General features: G+C 44.4%; 1 protein-coding gene and 1 pseudogene across 18 annotated transcripts in view; both read right to left on the bottom strand.

Annotated features, from left to right (window-relative positions):
- Positions 1-14,245, bottom strand: part of MAP4 (microtubule associated protein 4) — a 187,210-nt gene that overhangs the window by 24,881 nt on the left and 148,084 nt on the right. The window lies entirely within an intron of this gene.
- On the bottom strand, positions 1,643-3,649 carry LOC113916305 (annotated as a pseudogene). Its single transcript, XR_003517904.1, has one exon. The product of XR_003517904.1 is annotated as a short transmembrane mitochondrial protein 1-like (transcript).

The raw sequence follows: 14,245 nt of genomic DNA on the forward strand, positions 1-14,245 counted from the left end.
TGAAGTAATCTCCACACCTAATTTGAGGCTCGAACTTACAACCCTGAGATCAAGAGTTGCACACTCCACCGACTGAGCCAGCCAGACCCTCTCATTTTTAAAATTTCCTGTGTTAACTTCCTCTTTGACCCATGGATTATTAAGAAGTGTACTCTTAATTTCCAAATGATTAAAGATTTTCCTGTGGTCTATTATTTTTTTTTTTTTTTTAAGATTTATTTATTTGAGAGACAGAATGAGAGAGCATGAGTGGGGGGAGGGTCAGAGGGAGAAGCAGACTCCCCGCTGAGCAGGGAGCCTAATGCGGGACTTGATCCAGGGACTCCTGGATCATGACCTGAGCCGAAGGCAGTCGCTTAACCAACTGAGCCACCCAGGCGCCCTGTTCCATGGGATCTTGAATATATAGTCATTCTGCTGTTGTTGGGTGGAATTTCTGTAAACGTCAACTGGATTCTGTTGTGTGATGGTATTGTTAAGTTATTCTTTACCTTTACCAATACTCTGTCCAATAGTTCTATCGATTGCTTAGAGTGGTATGTAGAAGTCCTGAACCATAATTGTGGATCTATTTCTCCTTTCAGCCCTATCATTTTTTTTTTATTTTTATTTTTTAAAGATTTTATTTATCCATTCATGAGAGACAGAGAGAGTGAGAGAGAGAGAGAGAGAAGCAGAGGGAGAAGCAGACTCCCAAGGAGCAGGGAGCCCGATGCGGAACTCGATCCCAGGACCCTGGGATCATGACCCGAGCCGAAGGCAGACGCTTAACCATCTGAGTCACCCAGGTGCCCCATCAGCCCTATCATTTTTTGTTTCATGTATTTTGCAGCTCTGCCTTCTGGTGCGTATACATTTAGAATTGCTCTGTCTTCTTGATGGGCTGATTCTTTATTCTTTGCTCTGAAGTCCAGTTTGTCTGATATTAATATAGCCACTTAAAAAATTAAGATTTTTTTAAAAATATTTTATTTATTCATTTGAGAGACAGAAAGAGAGAGCACAAGTTGGGGGAGTGGCAGGCAGAGGGAGAGGGAGAAGCAGGCTTCCCACTGAGCAGGGAGCCTGATGTCATGCTCCATCCCAGGACCCTGGGATCATGATCTGGGCTGAAGGCAGATACTTAACCGACTGAGCCACCCAGGCACCCCCCAAAAATTAATGTTAACATGATATATCTTTTTACACCTTTTACTTTCAACCTACCTATGGTCCTTATGATTAACATGCATTTCTCGTAGACAGCATGTACTTGGGCCATTTTTAAATCATCTATCCTTCCGATCTCTGTCTTTTAATTGTAGTATTTAGACTTCTTGCATTTAAAGTAATTACTGATAAGCTAAGGCTTATACTGACATTTTATTATTTGGTTTTTTCCCTCTGGACTTTAATTTTAATTAATTCAAAACAACGTAACTTAGGGGGCGCCTGGGTGGCTCAGTCGTTAAGCGTCTCAGGTCGGCTCAGGTCATGTTCCCAGGGTCCTGGGATCGAGCCCCACATCGGGCTCCCTGCTCAGCGGGAAGCCTGCTTCTCCCTCTCCCACCCCCCCTCCTTGTGTTTCCTCTCTCGCTGTGCCTGTCAAATTAAAAAAAACAAAAAACAAAACAAAAAACATAACTTAGTACCAAATGTTTAAACAACCATTATAATTGCTACTGTGTAATCAGCACTGCTTAATCTAATCAGCTACGCAAACCCATCAATTTTTCTTTAGGAAAAAAGTAGTAGAAATCCCAAAGAATGAAGGAAGAGCCTACTAACTAAAGGTCACATTCATTCATCTAGCACTGTAATTCCAGTCTTAGGCCACCTCAAGTGGCTGGAAGGAGGAAGGGAAGAGATGAGGAGGTTGGAAAAGCATAGTTCTTCGCTTGTGGCCCCCTTTGAGCTCTGAGGCAAGGTAGGATCCAGAAGAGAGGAAAATCATTGAGGCTGGAATTTTGGTTCAGATGGTAAGGAGGCCCTCAAGAAGAGCAGAATCGGAATATCCAGAAGGTAGTGCTGGAGTCCGCTCCATGAACTAGGGTTTCTTCTTGGCAGCCAAGTCCTTTTTTTCTTCACGTTTTTTTAGCCAGGTCTGGTATGTCACAGTTCTGAGCCAGATACATTCCCACCATGGTCCTAAAAGTAAATCCAAGTAGGAACTAGAGCATGGTGTCAGTGAGGAGGGCATGGAGGGTGGCTCTGTTTTTTATTTGTTCCCTCTGTTTCTCCTGCCTTCCTGTGGGCTAAACATTTTTTAAAATCCCATTTTCACTTTTCAGTGTATGGTTTTGCTTACTTCCATTTAGATCTTTTGTTCTCCCTGCTTTTTAAATATAATGTCTTAGGTATTTCCTTTTCGTACATTGAGCAGCACATCAGATGGTACTACAATTTTTGTTTCAATCATCAAATATGATTTTTAAAATTCATGAGGATAGTCCACTTATATTTACCCCTATTTTTGCCCATTCCATTGTTCTCGTTGTTCTTTCATTTCTGAAATTCCAAGCCTCCTCCTGTTATGGTATCTTATCTTTTTGGAGAGTCTCCTTTCGCCTTTCTCTAAGGGTATATCTGCTAGCAACAAATGCTCTTAGTTTTCCTCTAAGAATGTCGTTACTTTCCCTTTATTCCTGAAGGATAGTTTTACCAGATATAGAACTTGCAGCTGACTCTTTTCTTCTAGCACTTGAAAAATGTTGTGCCACTTCCTCCTGCCCTCCAAGGTTTCCGGTAAGAATCATGTTGCCATCTGAACTGCTGTTCCCCAACAGCTAATGCATAATTTCTCTCTGGTTGCTTTGAAGATTTTTCTTCTTTGTCTTTAGTTTGCAGAATTTAATTATAATATATCTTGGTGTAGATTTCCTTGGGTTTTTCTCTTTGAGGTTCATTCAGTTTCTTGAATCTGCAGGTTTAGGTCTTTTGACAAATTTGGGAAGTATTCAGTCATTATTTCTTCCAGTAGTTGTTCAGTCTCACATTCTTTCTCATCTCCTGGGATTCCAATAATATGAATGTTAGATTTTTTGTTACTGTCCCAAAGTCTCTGAGGAGCTGTAGTATTTCTTTTTCAGGCTATTTTCTCTCTTGTTGTTCAGATGGAATAAATTCTATTGATCTGTGTTCAAGTTCAATGACTCTGTTCTCTGACATTTCCAGTGTACTATTAAGCCCATCAGACACAGTTTTTAATTTGATTATTGTATTTTTCCTATCCATAATTTCCATTTTGTACTTTTTTATAACTTCTATTTCTTTGCTGTATTTTCTAGTTTTTCATTTGTTTCAAGATAATTCATCATTGCTTGTTGAAGCAATTTTATAATGGCTGCTTTAAAATCCTAATTTTGTATGTTAGCAGGTAATCACTGTTTAAATTTGGCTGTAGTTTCAATGACAATTTAGTTTCCAGAGCCCTTATAATGCAATTCTGGCCTGCTGTGTTCTTCTGGCTTCCTGAGACTGTCACTCAATGCCTGCTGGTACTTCCAGTAAGGGCTGAAGGCACTTCCCTGGGCCAGGTGGTTTCACTAGGTGGGGGTTGAGCGATGCTGGACCCAAAGAATGCAGTTTCTCTTGACTTGTTCTCTGGCTGCCTGGCGCCCGCAGACTTTCTATTCGATCTCTGCAGGTACCACCGGAAGCAGGAAGCACTTACCTGGCCTTTTGCTGCTGGAGGTTAAGGTTGTAGGAGGAAACCTCCCAAGGTCCCCTCCTGCTCCTGGATAGAAGGCTCTAAGACGCCAGGCCTGTGGGTGTCCCTGGTGCTGTCACCTGGTGGGTGACTAGGGATAGGTCATACTGTAGTGCTGTCAGGTGTGGAATGGGCAACAGGTAGGCCCTCATGAGCATTGCTCAGCAGGACTGAGCCAACTGCTGTTGCTGGTTATGGGTAGGGAAATAGGCTTTCCCCTTTCCTGGTAAAAAGACCAGTAGCAAGAAAAAGTAGGCTTTTTGTTCGTTCTTTTTTTCCTTCTCCTTCTTTCTTTTTTTGGGGGGGGGCACCTATGCTTGTTGGCACTTCTAGGTTGCAGGTACTCCACAGGGCGCAGACCTGGGTACATGGGAGATTAGAAACAAAACCCAGGGAACTCACATGCACTGTCCTTCTTCAAGTCCTGAGCTCCCTACCCAGTCTGCCCTCTCGTTTCCACCTTTCAGATTCCTTTTATAATTGTCTGCTGAATTCTTTTCAGAGTATTTATCTGTATTTAGAGGAGAGGAGCAAAAAAAGTGAATCAAGTGGTCGTCTCTTGGTAGGAGATTTTCTAATGTATAGCATTTTGTACTTTTTGATGTTTGAAACCCTATGCATTTTTAGTGAAAATTGAATTTGCTTTGTTTTAAAAATATAGGGGCACCTGGGTGGCTCAGTCAGTTAAGTGGCTCAGGTCATGACCTCCGGGTCCTGGGATCCAGCACCACATTGGCCTTCCCACTCAGCGGGGAGTCTGCTTGTCCCTCTCCCTCCCCCCTGGCTCGTTATCTCTCTTGAATAAATAAGTAAAATCTTTAAAAAAATATGAAAAAAACAAACAAACAAACCTACGCATTGCTAATGTCTTTTTTTTCTAGCAAGCCGAAAGAATATCTTACCAAATGTGTGACTTATTGCCATTAGCCCCAGATCACTATGAACATTTTTCAATAGGCATAGGATTTTTCAGTAAACAACATGAACACAAAGTCACATTGCCTATGATATATGCATGTTAACATCTCAATCTGTATATAAGTAATTGTCACCCAGTGAAGAACACCTGACATACACATAAGCAGAAACTGCTGTCACCCACCTAGATGGTGCTTCTCACCATGACCCTCCATCTTTGTCTCAGGGGTCTATGCCAGCCAACTGCTAGAGACCACCACCCAAACGTCCCCATAGTTTCGAAAAAGAATGCTCAAAACGGAACTCATAACTGCTCTACCAGACTTCTCCCTTCTGTTGGACTTTTCCAGTATGTGTGCTGCGGGGAAACTGAGGCTCAGTGTCAGAGCACCACTCTGACTCCTCTCTCTCTCACCCTCCACATCCAGTTTTCAAGTCAAGTTGATTAGTTGATTTTACCTATTTATATTTCCCCTTCACGTCGTATTTCACCTGCTACTACTACACGAATCAAGCTGTTGTCACAAGAATTTTTGCCCTCAATAATCTGTCCTCCAGTTCATCTTATCTACTGAGAACAGGAGAGTCATCCCAAAGCCGACTTCGGGCCACTTTATTGTCATAGGCAGCCACCTTTTTTTTTTTTTTTTAAAAACATCTTAGGGGGGGCATTTGAAGCTTGGGTTCCAAACAACTTTTTAGATTTGTTCTCCCATTATTTCTGGCCACATGTACAGATGGCTTGGACATGTTTCCTCAACCTACAGTCTTCTCCCGAGAAGCCCCCAGATGAATGAGGTAAACAGATATAAGGGATGTAAGGTAGAATGAAGTGGGGCACGGAGCCCAAACCATGGCAACCCAATGCCCTGTGCAGACCAGTCACCAAAGCAGCAAAATGTAAGAGATGGCAGAGAGAAAACAGTTCCCAGAAGGGAAGAGAATGGAACACGTGTTTAGGGCGAAGCAGATGTCCTGAGAGGCACACAATGGCTGCAGCCTGGCTACACTTCCTGCAATTGGCTTCCCTGAGACTCCCTGTCAATAAACACCTTTTTATAAATTTGAGTTCCTCTGAGCGTGTTTCCGTTCTTTGAAATTAAATAATCCTTACAAGGGTGCCCCATGAATAGTGGTCATTGTTCTTTTACCTGATGTGAGCTATCTAGGCTTCATACCTTTGTTTACATGAGTTCCTCTGCCTGGAAGGCTTTCCCTCGCAATGTTAGACAATCCCAGGCTACCTCCTCCAGGTAGTTTCCATGATTCACCTCTCTCTCACCGTTCCTTTCCCCAACCCCAATTAGATCATAACTTGCTTGACAATCTAACGACGATATCCAGTGCCTAGATAGTGACTGGCAGACAGAGAGCATGTTAAGTAAATGAATCTTTATCTAGTTTTACCTACATGGTGTTTAGCAGAGTCGGCACTTAAAACATTTTATTAGGTGAATAGATCAGTGAGGTTTGCAAGTTACTTGAATTTTTTTTCTACCACCATGAACTTCTGTTAGCATGAACTAGGATGAATTTGTTTTGAAATAAACGAAACTCTGCACTCATTACCACCTAGAAGGTATATGGCATGGAACTGGGCAGCAGCGGATCAACAAGATGACACAATCCTATCTACAAGGGGCTTGCAGTTCTGCCCCAGCTAGAAGTAAGCAACAGCACAGAGTACCCGAGTTCTTGTTGTCTTGGAGTCATAAATCACAGAGGAGCCATGCCACTTCTTTGCCCATCTCCGTTAAAAAACCCTGTTTAGTCTTCTAGGGTCCTTTCTACTACCCCTTCCCCTAGAAAACACCACTTCTAATTTTAAGAGAAAAGGAGTAAAAAACTTCATGAAAATGTACTGAGAGGAATAAATATTAGGGGAAGAGGCTTTTTTTTTTTTTTTTACAGACAGCACACATGGTTTAAATCCCCATTAAGCAGCTTGTGAATCACGGCCCTTTGTGCTCAAACTGGACTCGGAGGAAAACAAGCTTTTGTAGACCACCAACAATAAGCTGGGGGGGGGGGTCGGGGGGGGGTTGGGGGGAGGGAGGGGGAAGAGAAGAGCCAGGGAAAGACACAGGAGGCAGCCACAAAGACCCGGACAGTTAGTTGTTTATTAAGTGCAAGTCTCTCCTCTCTCCTTTCCCTTCTCTCCACAAATTCTCCCCCCACACATACAGAAAGAGAAGACTAGAACAAGATTGGGTCAAACATGAAGAACAGGAAAAGAATATTAAATAGCCAGTTTTAAAAGGCTCTTTTTCCACTTGAACAAAAGTAAAATGTTCTCAGAAGCGAAATGGAAAACAGAGCTTGCACCAGGCTGTGCTACTTAACGAGAGGAGGTTAGTGCTGATACGCCCATTGTGAAATCCACACAGTGGCAGATTTTCAAGCAAGGAAATCAATCAGTTGTGACTGGATGATTTAGGGCTCAGGAATCATCTGGTTCAAACCAACAGGGAGCTGAGGGGTGGGAGGATGGGGGATGGGGTGGGCAGGGTGACATGAGGTCAAGTAAGGGGCTCTACTTCTTGTATCTGCCACCCTCCGACCCCATCGGACCACACCCCCAGGCCCCACTATCCGTCATGCCGGCATTCAGGCTGACCTAGCTAGATTCACTTTGTTCACTTTCTTGCCTCACTCCCCGCACCCTTCCAATGCAAAGAATTCAGCTTTCCCCAGGCACACAGACTCCAGCGGTAACAAGCTGCCTAACGCTCCTGCCGGTAATCTGTCACTTCAGTTTCTTCCTTGCTGTCTGCTTGTTCCCCATGGAGGCAAAATTTAGAAACATACCATCACGTGGGGTCTCTTCACACAGGAACGATGGAGTGCTCTGGGTAGCAGTGACCTCAATTTCTTTCTTCCCCGCCAGAGCCGTCTGTCCTGGCTGTTTCTCACCTCCTTGGCAGAGCTGGGAGCAGGAATACGTTCTTGTTTCACTAACATCTTCTTGTCCTTTCTCCCTGCTGCTTGCTTCAGGAATCTGCTCCAGCTTTCCATGCAGACACAACGCAGCAGGGCCCAGTTCCTTCTTCCCAGAGCTGCCGCTGCTGCTGTTGCCAAAGGGGGTCAGGTCTTCTCTCTTCTCAGCCACAGGTTCCTCACAGATGAAAGGAGGCATCTCTGCAATAGACGGGATGGGCAGTTCCCCAGGGATCAATCTGTAGCTAGCTGTCTGTTCCTCAGCCACCGTCATGGAGCGCCTCACGGCAGGAGCCCCCACTTTCCTGGGCGTAGGACTTAGCACGGGGCTGCTGGTAAGAGGCGGCAGGCCAGCAGAAAGCTCTTCCCGGGCAGCGAGCTCAGGATACTTATCTGCAAGGTTGACAGCTGGGGGAACCGAGAGGTGAGAACATTCCGACAGGGCCCGGCACATTGCTTTTTTCTGCTGGGGCGCTTGGTTGAGCAAAGCCCCCTCCTCGGGAAAACTCAATCTCTCCCCTTCCTTCTCATGGTCTCGGTCATGAGAGCTGGCACTTACGTACTCCTGGGGGAACTCCACCATAGTAATCGGTGGAATGGCAGTGGGTGAAGGCTCAACTGTGGGGGCTGGGCACGCAATGGCCACCGATGGGGGGGACTCAAATTCAGGCAGCCCAGAGTTATCCTTCACCACCCCAGTCACCTGGCAGCCGGTGGTGATGCCATTCTCCTTTCCTGGAGTCGCTTCTCTCGAGCCCTGAGCCACTGGATGAAAGTTGGGGTTCCAAACACTGGTTTCTTGCTCCTTAACATACTGCGTGGGGATGTCAGCAGCCCCAGGGAAATCCACACCTGGCTGGCTCTTGGTCTCTGGTCCATTCTTCCCTGCCACCATCCCCTGAACTGTAGAGGCTTTGTTCTTGTCTGGACCCTCTCCGGGTCCCACGTGGAACTCAGCTGTCTTCTGGTGGACTGAGATCCCCCCCGAGGAATGGCAGGTTTCTGAAATCACATACCTGCTCTCAAGGTGACCCGAGGCTGCTTGATACTCCTTGTCCTGCACTTCAGTGCTGAGCTCTTTGTCTAGCTTCCCCTCAAAGAAGCAGAGCTTATTCTGCTCCAGGAAGCTGGCATTCTTCACAAGCCCATCTTTCAGCTGCCCATCCATGCTGACATTCAGTCCAATTTCATTCAGTTTGCCCTCTGTCCTCTGCCACTCAAATCCAGCTTGGTGGATTTCTTTTGGGGGGTCCATTCGGCACTCTGCAGGCTTGCCCTGACAGAGCTGGCTGTAAGCGGCAGAGCAAGAGGCAGGCTGCTTGTCTGAGAGCGACATCGTCTCTTCGACTGCTCTCCCCCCTCGCTCCTGGAGCTCTAACACCACCTACGATCACACAGAGCTGGCAGTGACATCACACCAAGTCCCCAGTATTCATGACAAAACCTTTCTTTCCCCCAAAGCTCCTCTCTCCTCCAGCAGCTGGGTGCTACATGTACTTACTAGTGTGAAAGAAAGAACGAAAAATAAAGAGAAAGGAAAAGAACCTGCTACTTTCTGCACAAATGCCACTGTTAAACTGAAAGTGTAATTTCCTATGAGCTAGCACTCTGTTTAGATCTGCAATTTACAACACGGTATGGTGCCAATCTGGGTACTGAGGATAGTAATTACTCTGGCTTTCACTGATATAGATACATGCATACCCACACATTCACTTATCTGACACTCTGCCCACACTTCCCCATTCACCCACTCAAAAAATCGTTTTTAAAAATAGTCAAGACTCATTTGCCAATCCCCAGTCATAACCCTTCGAGAACAATGATTTCAGAAAATGGCTCGAAATTTCACTTAAAAAAGACCTTAATGTAGTATCAAAATTGGAGGCGTTCATTTCTCAGAGCACGAGTGGGTTTGCTGTCATAGCAACTTATCAAATTCACTTGAAAACTGATGAGTGGAGTCCCCAAAGCCCAGGGAGAGCTTCATCTATAGCTCTGCACCGTGGCAGAGTTTAATAAAGGGTTCCTTCACGGATTTCGGCCATCAGGGCTTTGCAGACATATATCCCAGTTACAAGACACTTGTGTGACAACATACCCTCCCCGCCTTGCACTTTTGACTCCTGACCCTGCTCCCCTCTAGGTCCTTGGACAAGTGGGGTCCCTCCCTCCTGCACCAGCCCTGCTCTTCCCAGTCAGCTGACTTAGTTGCCATGTGAACACACGGGGGCCAGTTGATTTTCCTCTGACCTCTGGAGTGCAGAGCCTCTGGCAATCTGTGACGGGGCCCATGGCCCTGATTTAATCCAGCGCGGTCCTTTGCTGTGCTGGCCTTTGAGTTTATAAACTGTACATTCAGGACTGAAGGATCCATAAAAGGAAATTCTTGAAAAAGAAAGTTACACTGAAAGGACACGCCATATTCTACCTTGAACATAGCTGATTTTTGTTGCTTCCCCTGTTAGGTTAACATCATGTGCTAACATAGGATACTATAAAATATTCTCTCAAGAATACATGAGATGCCTTTTTCCAAGACAAAGAAAAGTCAGGCTAGATTGTTTTAAAGCCATCTGCCATCACCTGCACTGATCTCGTTATAGTTTTTAATATTGCTTTTAGAAAAAAAGGGGCAAGGGGCACCTGGGTGGCTCAGTCGTTAAGCGTCTGCCTTCGGCTCAGGTCATGATCCCAAGATTCTGGGATCGAGCCCTGCATCGGGCTCCCTGCTCTGCGGGAAGTCTGCTTCTCCCTCTCCCACTCCCCTTGCTTGTGTTCCCTCTCTCGCTGTGTCTTTCTGTCAAATAAATATTTTTAAAAAGGGGGGGTCAAATTAAGATTGTTCTCTTTGATCTATAAAACGTGACGAGATAACCAAAGCCCAGCCCAGGAAAGTTTCGTTAACTGGAGCCTGTCTCCAAGTACCCCTTCTCTACTACTCATACCATTCACATAGCTTCTCTCAAGTCCCCAACTATAGTGCAGGAACCAACCGTATACACCTTCTACAGTACCTAACACTGGGCTACATTCATGGTCAGGAGTGGTGGGGTTGAAATCCTCAAAAAATGTGCATTTCCATTTAACCTCTGTCCTGAACATAAACTGAGCCTCTCATTCCTCTCGACCTCAGGCAGTTTAGTAGCAATACACATGAAAGCCAATAAAGGTTCACTGGCAAGGAATCAAGGTCATCTTACTCTACCACAAAGCTCCCACCAAGGAAAGGGAAGTGAAGATGCATAATGAAATGAAGGGGGTGCCAGAAAGTATATTCTACTAAGTAATTGTGGAAAAAGAAAGATGAGAGTCTTGGGTACAGAAAGGCTTGGTGATGAAATACAGCTGAATCCTGGCTTTCTTATATACATACATTATAAGTAAATAATAGAATTAAGTATATATATTATATGACAAAAGTTAAGAAAGTCTGGCGGGAGGCTGTTGTTGCAATGCTGTCCAAACAAGGCAGAGACAAATTTTAGAAAATACCTTAGACATCAGGTATGCCTCAATAACCCCATCCACTCAGAAACTAGTCACTCCCTGCCCCCAACAAACATGCGCGGCCTCAATTCACTGACACCTTCTACCTTTGGTTTGTGGGGAAATAAATTAATTTGGCTTGGAGTCAGAAGACCAGGTTTTAAAATCTCTCTGTGCCACTTAATAGTTATGATTCCAAGCACTGCACTTAATTGCTCCTAGTTTCAGTTTCTTCATCCATAAAATGCGGGGAATCTTGAAGGTGGCTTCCGGTCGCTCAGTTTTAACACTCTTCCATCTCAATGAGAAAGTTGAAATGTGCATCAAGGAATCACAGGTCTGTTGCTATGTCCAACACAGGGAATTTAACTTGGGGCTCCAGGGGCCAGTATGTTCAGTAGACCCGGCCCCTCCCCATGCGAGGGTGCTGCCTGTTGGAAGAAGCATGACTATGGGCCGCAGTAGCATGTCTGACGAGACAACTCCACTGTCTGAGTTGGCTGCCATATTCTGACGGGGCAGAGAGAATCTAGGTGAAGAACAAGCATGGACACTTGTTCCCTAGAGTCCAGTGATTTTTAATTCTAGCCAGCTTATCCAAACCCTCCCACTGTTTGGCACCAACAAACAAAACAAACAAAGCTCAGGCAATAACGAGAACTGCCAGTCCCTGGTACCTTCAAATCCCACATATATTGTCTCAGTGACTCTATCTATAAATAGCAAACTGCAAGTCAGCCAAAGACCAGGAGCAGGAACCAGGAGAATAAAGCCGGCCGGTCACAAAGAAGCACAGATTCTGGACCGTAGTTCTTATTGCTTATCAGGAATGTGGTCAGCCTGAAAAAAGACAATGATGTGGCATCTGGCTATTGTAGCAAGCAAAGGCCTCAGAGTTATAAGGCTCAAGAGTCAGAGAGTTCAAAAGGCAATCTGAGGGGTCAGTGGCCAAGAGGTATACGCCCAGACAGGAAGCCCAGGGTACAGGTGAGTGCCCAAGACACCATGTCAGCTAGATGCTCAATCTTACACGTAAGCTTGGTGCCACCACAGCGTCTGAGCACAACAGGAGAACATAAGGCATAATATGGGGACACCCACAAAATCCACCCCTTGTGTAGGGGTGAAGTAATACAACACAAAAAACATTTAACACAGAGAATGTACCCACTGATGCTAGCTAAAAAAAAACAAAACAAAACAACAAAACACTAAGAAAATGTATTCATGTATGAAGTAGGTTTTACCACTTCCAGTAGGGAATTTGATGTGAAATGATAAAGCATAAATCCCTGGACTGGAGAATTACCACATGAGGTACCCTCTGACAAAGGTAGGCAAAAATACACCACCACCACCAAGAAACACCATACAAACCCCAATTTCAATAATTAACAGATAAGAGAAAAAGAAAAGCTAGCTAGCTCTCAAAATCTGAGGAACTGCCTAAAGAAAATAATATTCTGTTCTCCCAAGCTCTGAGGACAAGGATCATTTTATTCTGTTTTTACATTTTTTAAATTATTTTTTTAAAGTTTTTATTTGAACCGCCCGATGCCCATCACAAGTACCTTCCCTAATCCCCATCACCTCCTCCCTCCATTCCCCCAGAGTTGAGAGTCTGTTTCTTGGTTTGTCTCACTTTTTTCCCCCTTTGCTCCTTTGTTTTGTTTCTTAAACTGATAAGGATCATTTTATAAAAACAGTACTGCAAGGACAATGAACTATGTGCTACAGGACAGGATCAGAATGCTGCAACTCCTCTAACTTCATCTTCTCATTTTCAGAAGAGCAAACGGGATCTAGAGGAGGGAAAATGCAGTGGTTTGTCTGAGATCACATGGTGAGTTACGGGAAAAGCCACATGGAAGATGCCTGGTTTTTGACCACCAGTCTTCCCACACTGCTGAGCAGAACTTCATCTTAGTCACTGGATGCATCCCCTTTTCATTGTTTCTGTTTTGCTCAGTGAAGACAAGTACTACAGGCTTTAATTTATAATACTTGTAATTTATCTTCTTGTGATCAATTCAAAACTTCCAAATTAATATACAATGTGTATATACGTATGTGTTTGGGGGGGCAAAGCAAGCTTGAAGTAAAGGAGAAAAAGAAGCAATGCATTTAGTTTTACTGTCTACTTTATACCTTCATCATGGTCTTGTTTTGTTTTAATTATGCAAAGAATGAGGAAGGTGCAAGTAACCTCTTCCTTAGCAATCTTTGGTTATGAGTTTCCATTCTCAAAAGAACATAAGTTTATTGGGAATGCAAACTGGTACAGCCACTCTGGAAAACAGTATGGAGGTTTCTCAAAAAGTTGAAAATAGAGCTATCATACGATCCAGCATTTGCACTACTGGGTATTTACCCCAAAGATACAAATGTAGGGATCCGAAGGGGTATGTGCACCCCAATGTTTATAGCAGCAATGTCCACAATAGCCAAACTGTGGAAAGAGCCAAGATGTCCATCGACAGATGAATGGATAAAGAAGATGTGGTATATATATACAACGGAGTATTATGCAGCCATCAAAAGGAATGAAATCTTGCCATTTGCAACGTGGATGGAACTGGAGGGTATTATGCTGAACGAAATAAGTCAATCAGAGAAAGACATGTATCATATGACCTCACTGATATGAGGAATTCTTAATCTCAGGAAACAAACTGAGGGTTGCTGGAGTGGTGGGGGGTGGGAGGGAGGGGGTGGCTGGGTGATAGACACTGGGGAGGGTATGTGCTATGGTGAGCGCTGTGGATTGTGCAAGACTGATGAATCACAGACCTGTACCTCTGAAACAAATAATACATTATATGTTTAAAAAAAAGAAGAAGAAGATAGCAGGAAGGAAAGAATGAAGGGGGGGAAATTGGAGGGGGAGATGAACCATGAGAGACTATGGACTCTGAGAAACAAACTGAGGGTTCTAGAGGGGGAAGGGGGTGGGGGGATGGGTTAGCCTGGTGATGGGTATTAAAGAGGGCACGTACTGCATGGAGCACTGGGTGTTATGTGCAAAGAATGAATCATGGAACACTACATCAAAAACTAATGATGTAATGTATGATGATTAACATAATAAAAAATAAATTAAAAAAAAAAGAACTTACATTTGTTATGTTTTTGTATAGTGCCTCAACACTGTGAGCTTCCCTTCATGGGGCTTCTGAATAGGCAGGCAGGTCCTGCTTCAGTAAGAAAAGTGGA

The sequence above is a fragment of the Zalophus californianus genome, chromosome 1, assembly GCF_009762305.2.
Source record: "Zalophus californianus isolate mZalCal1 chromosome 1, mZalCal1.pri.v2, whole genome shotgun sequence".
In the NCBI taxonomy this organism is placed as follows: Eukaryota; Metazoa; Chordata; class Mammalia; order Carnivora; family Otariidae; genus Zalophus; species Zalophus californianus.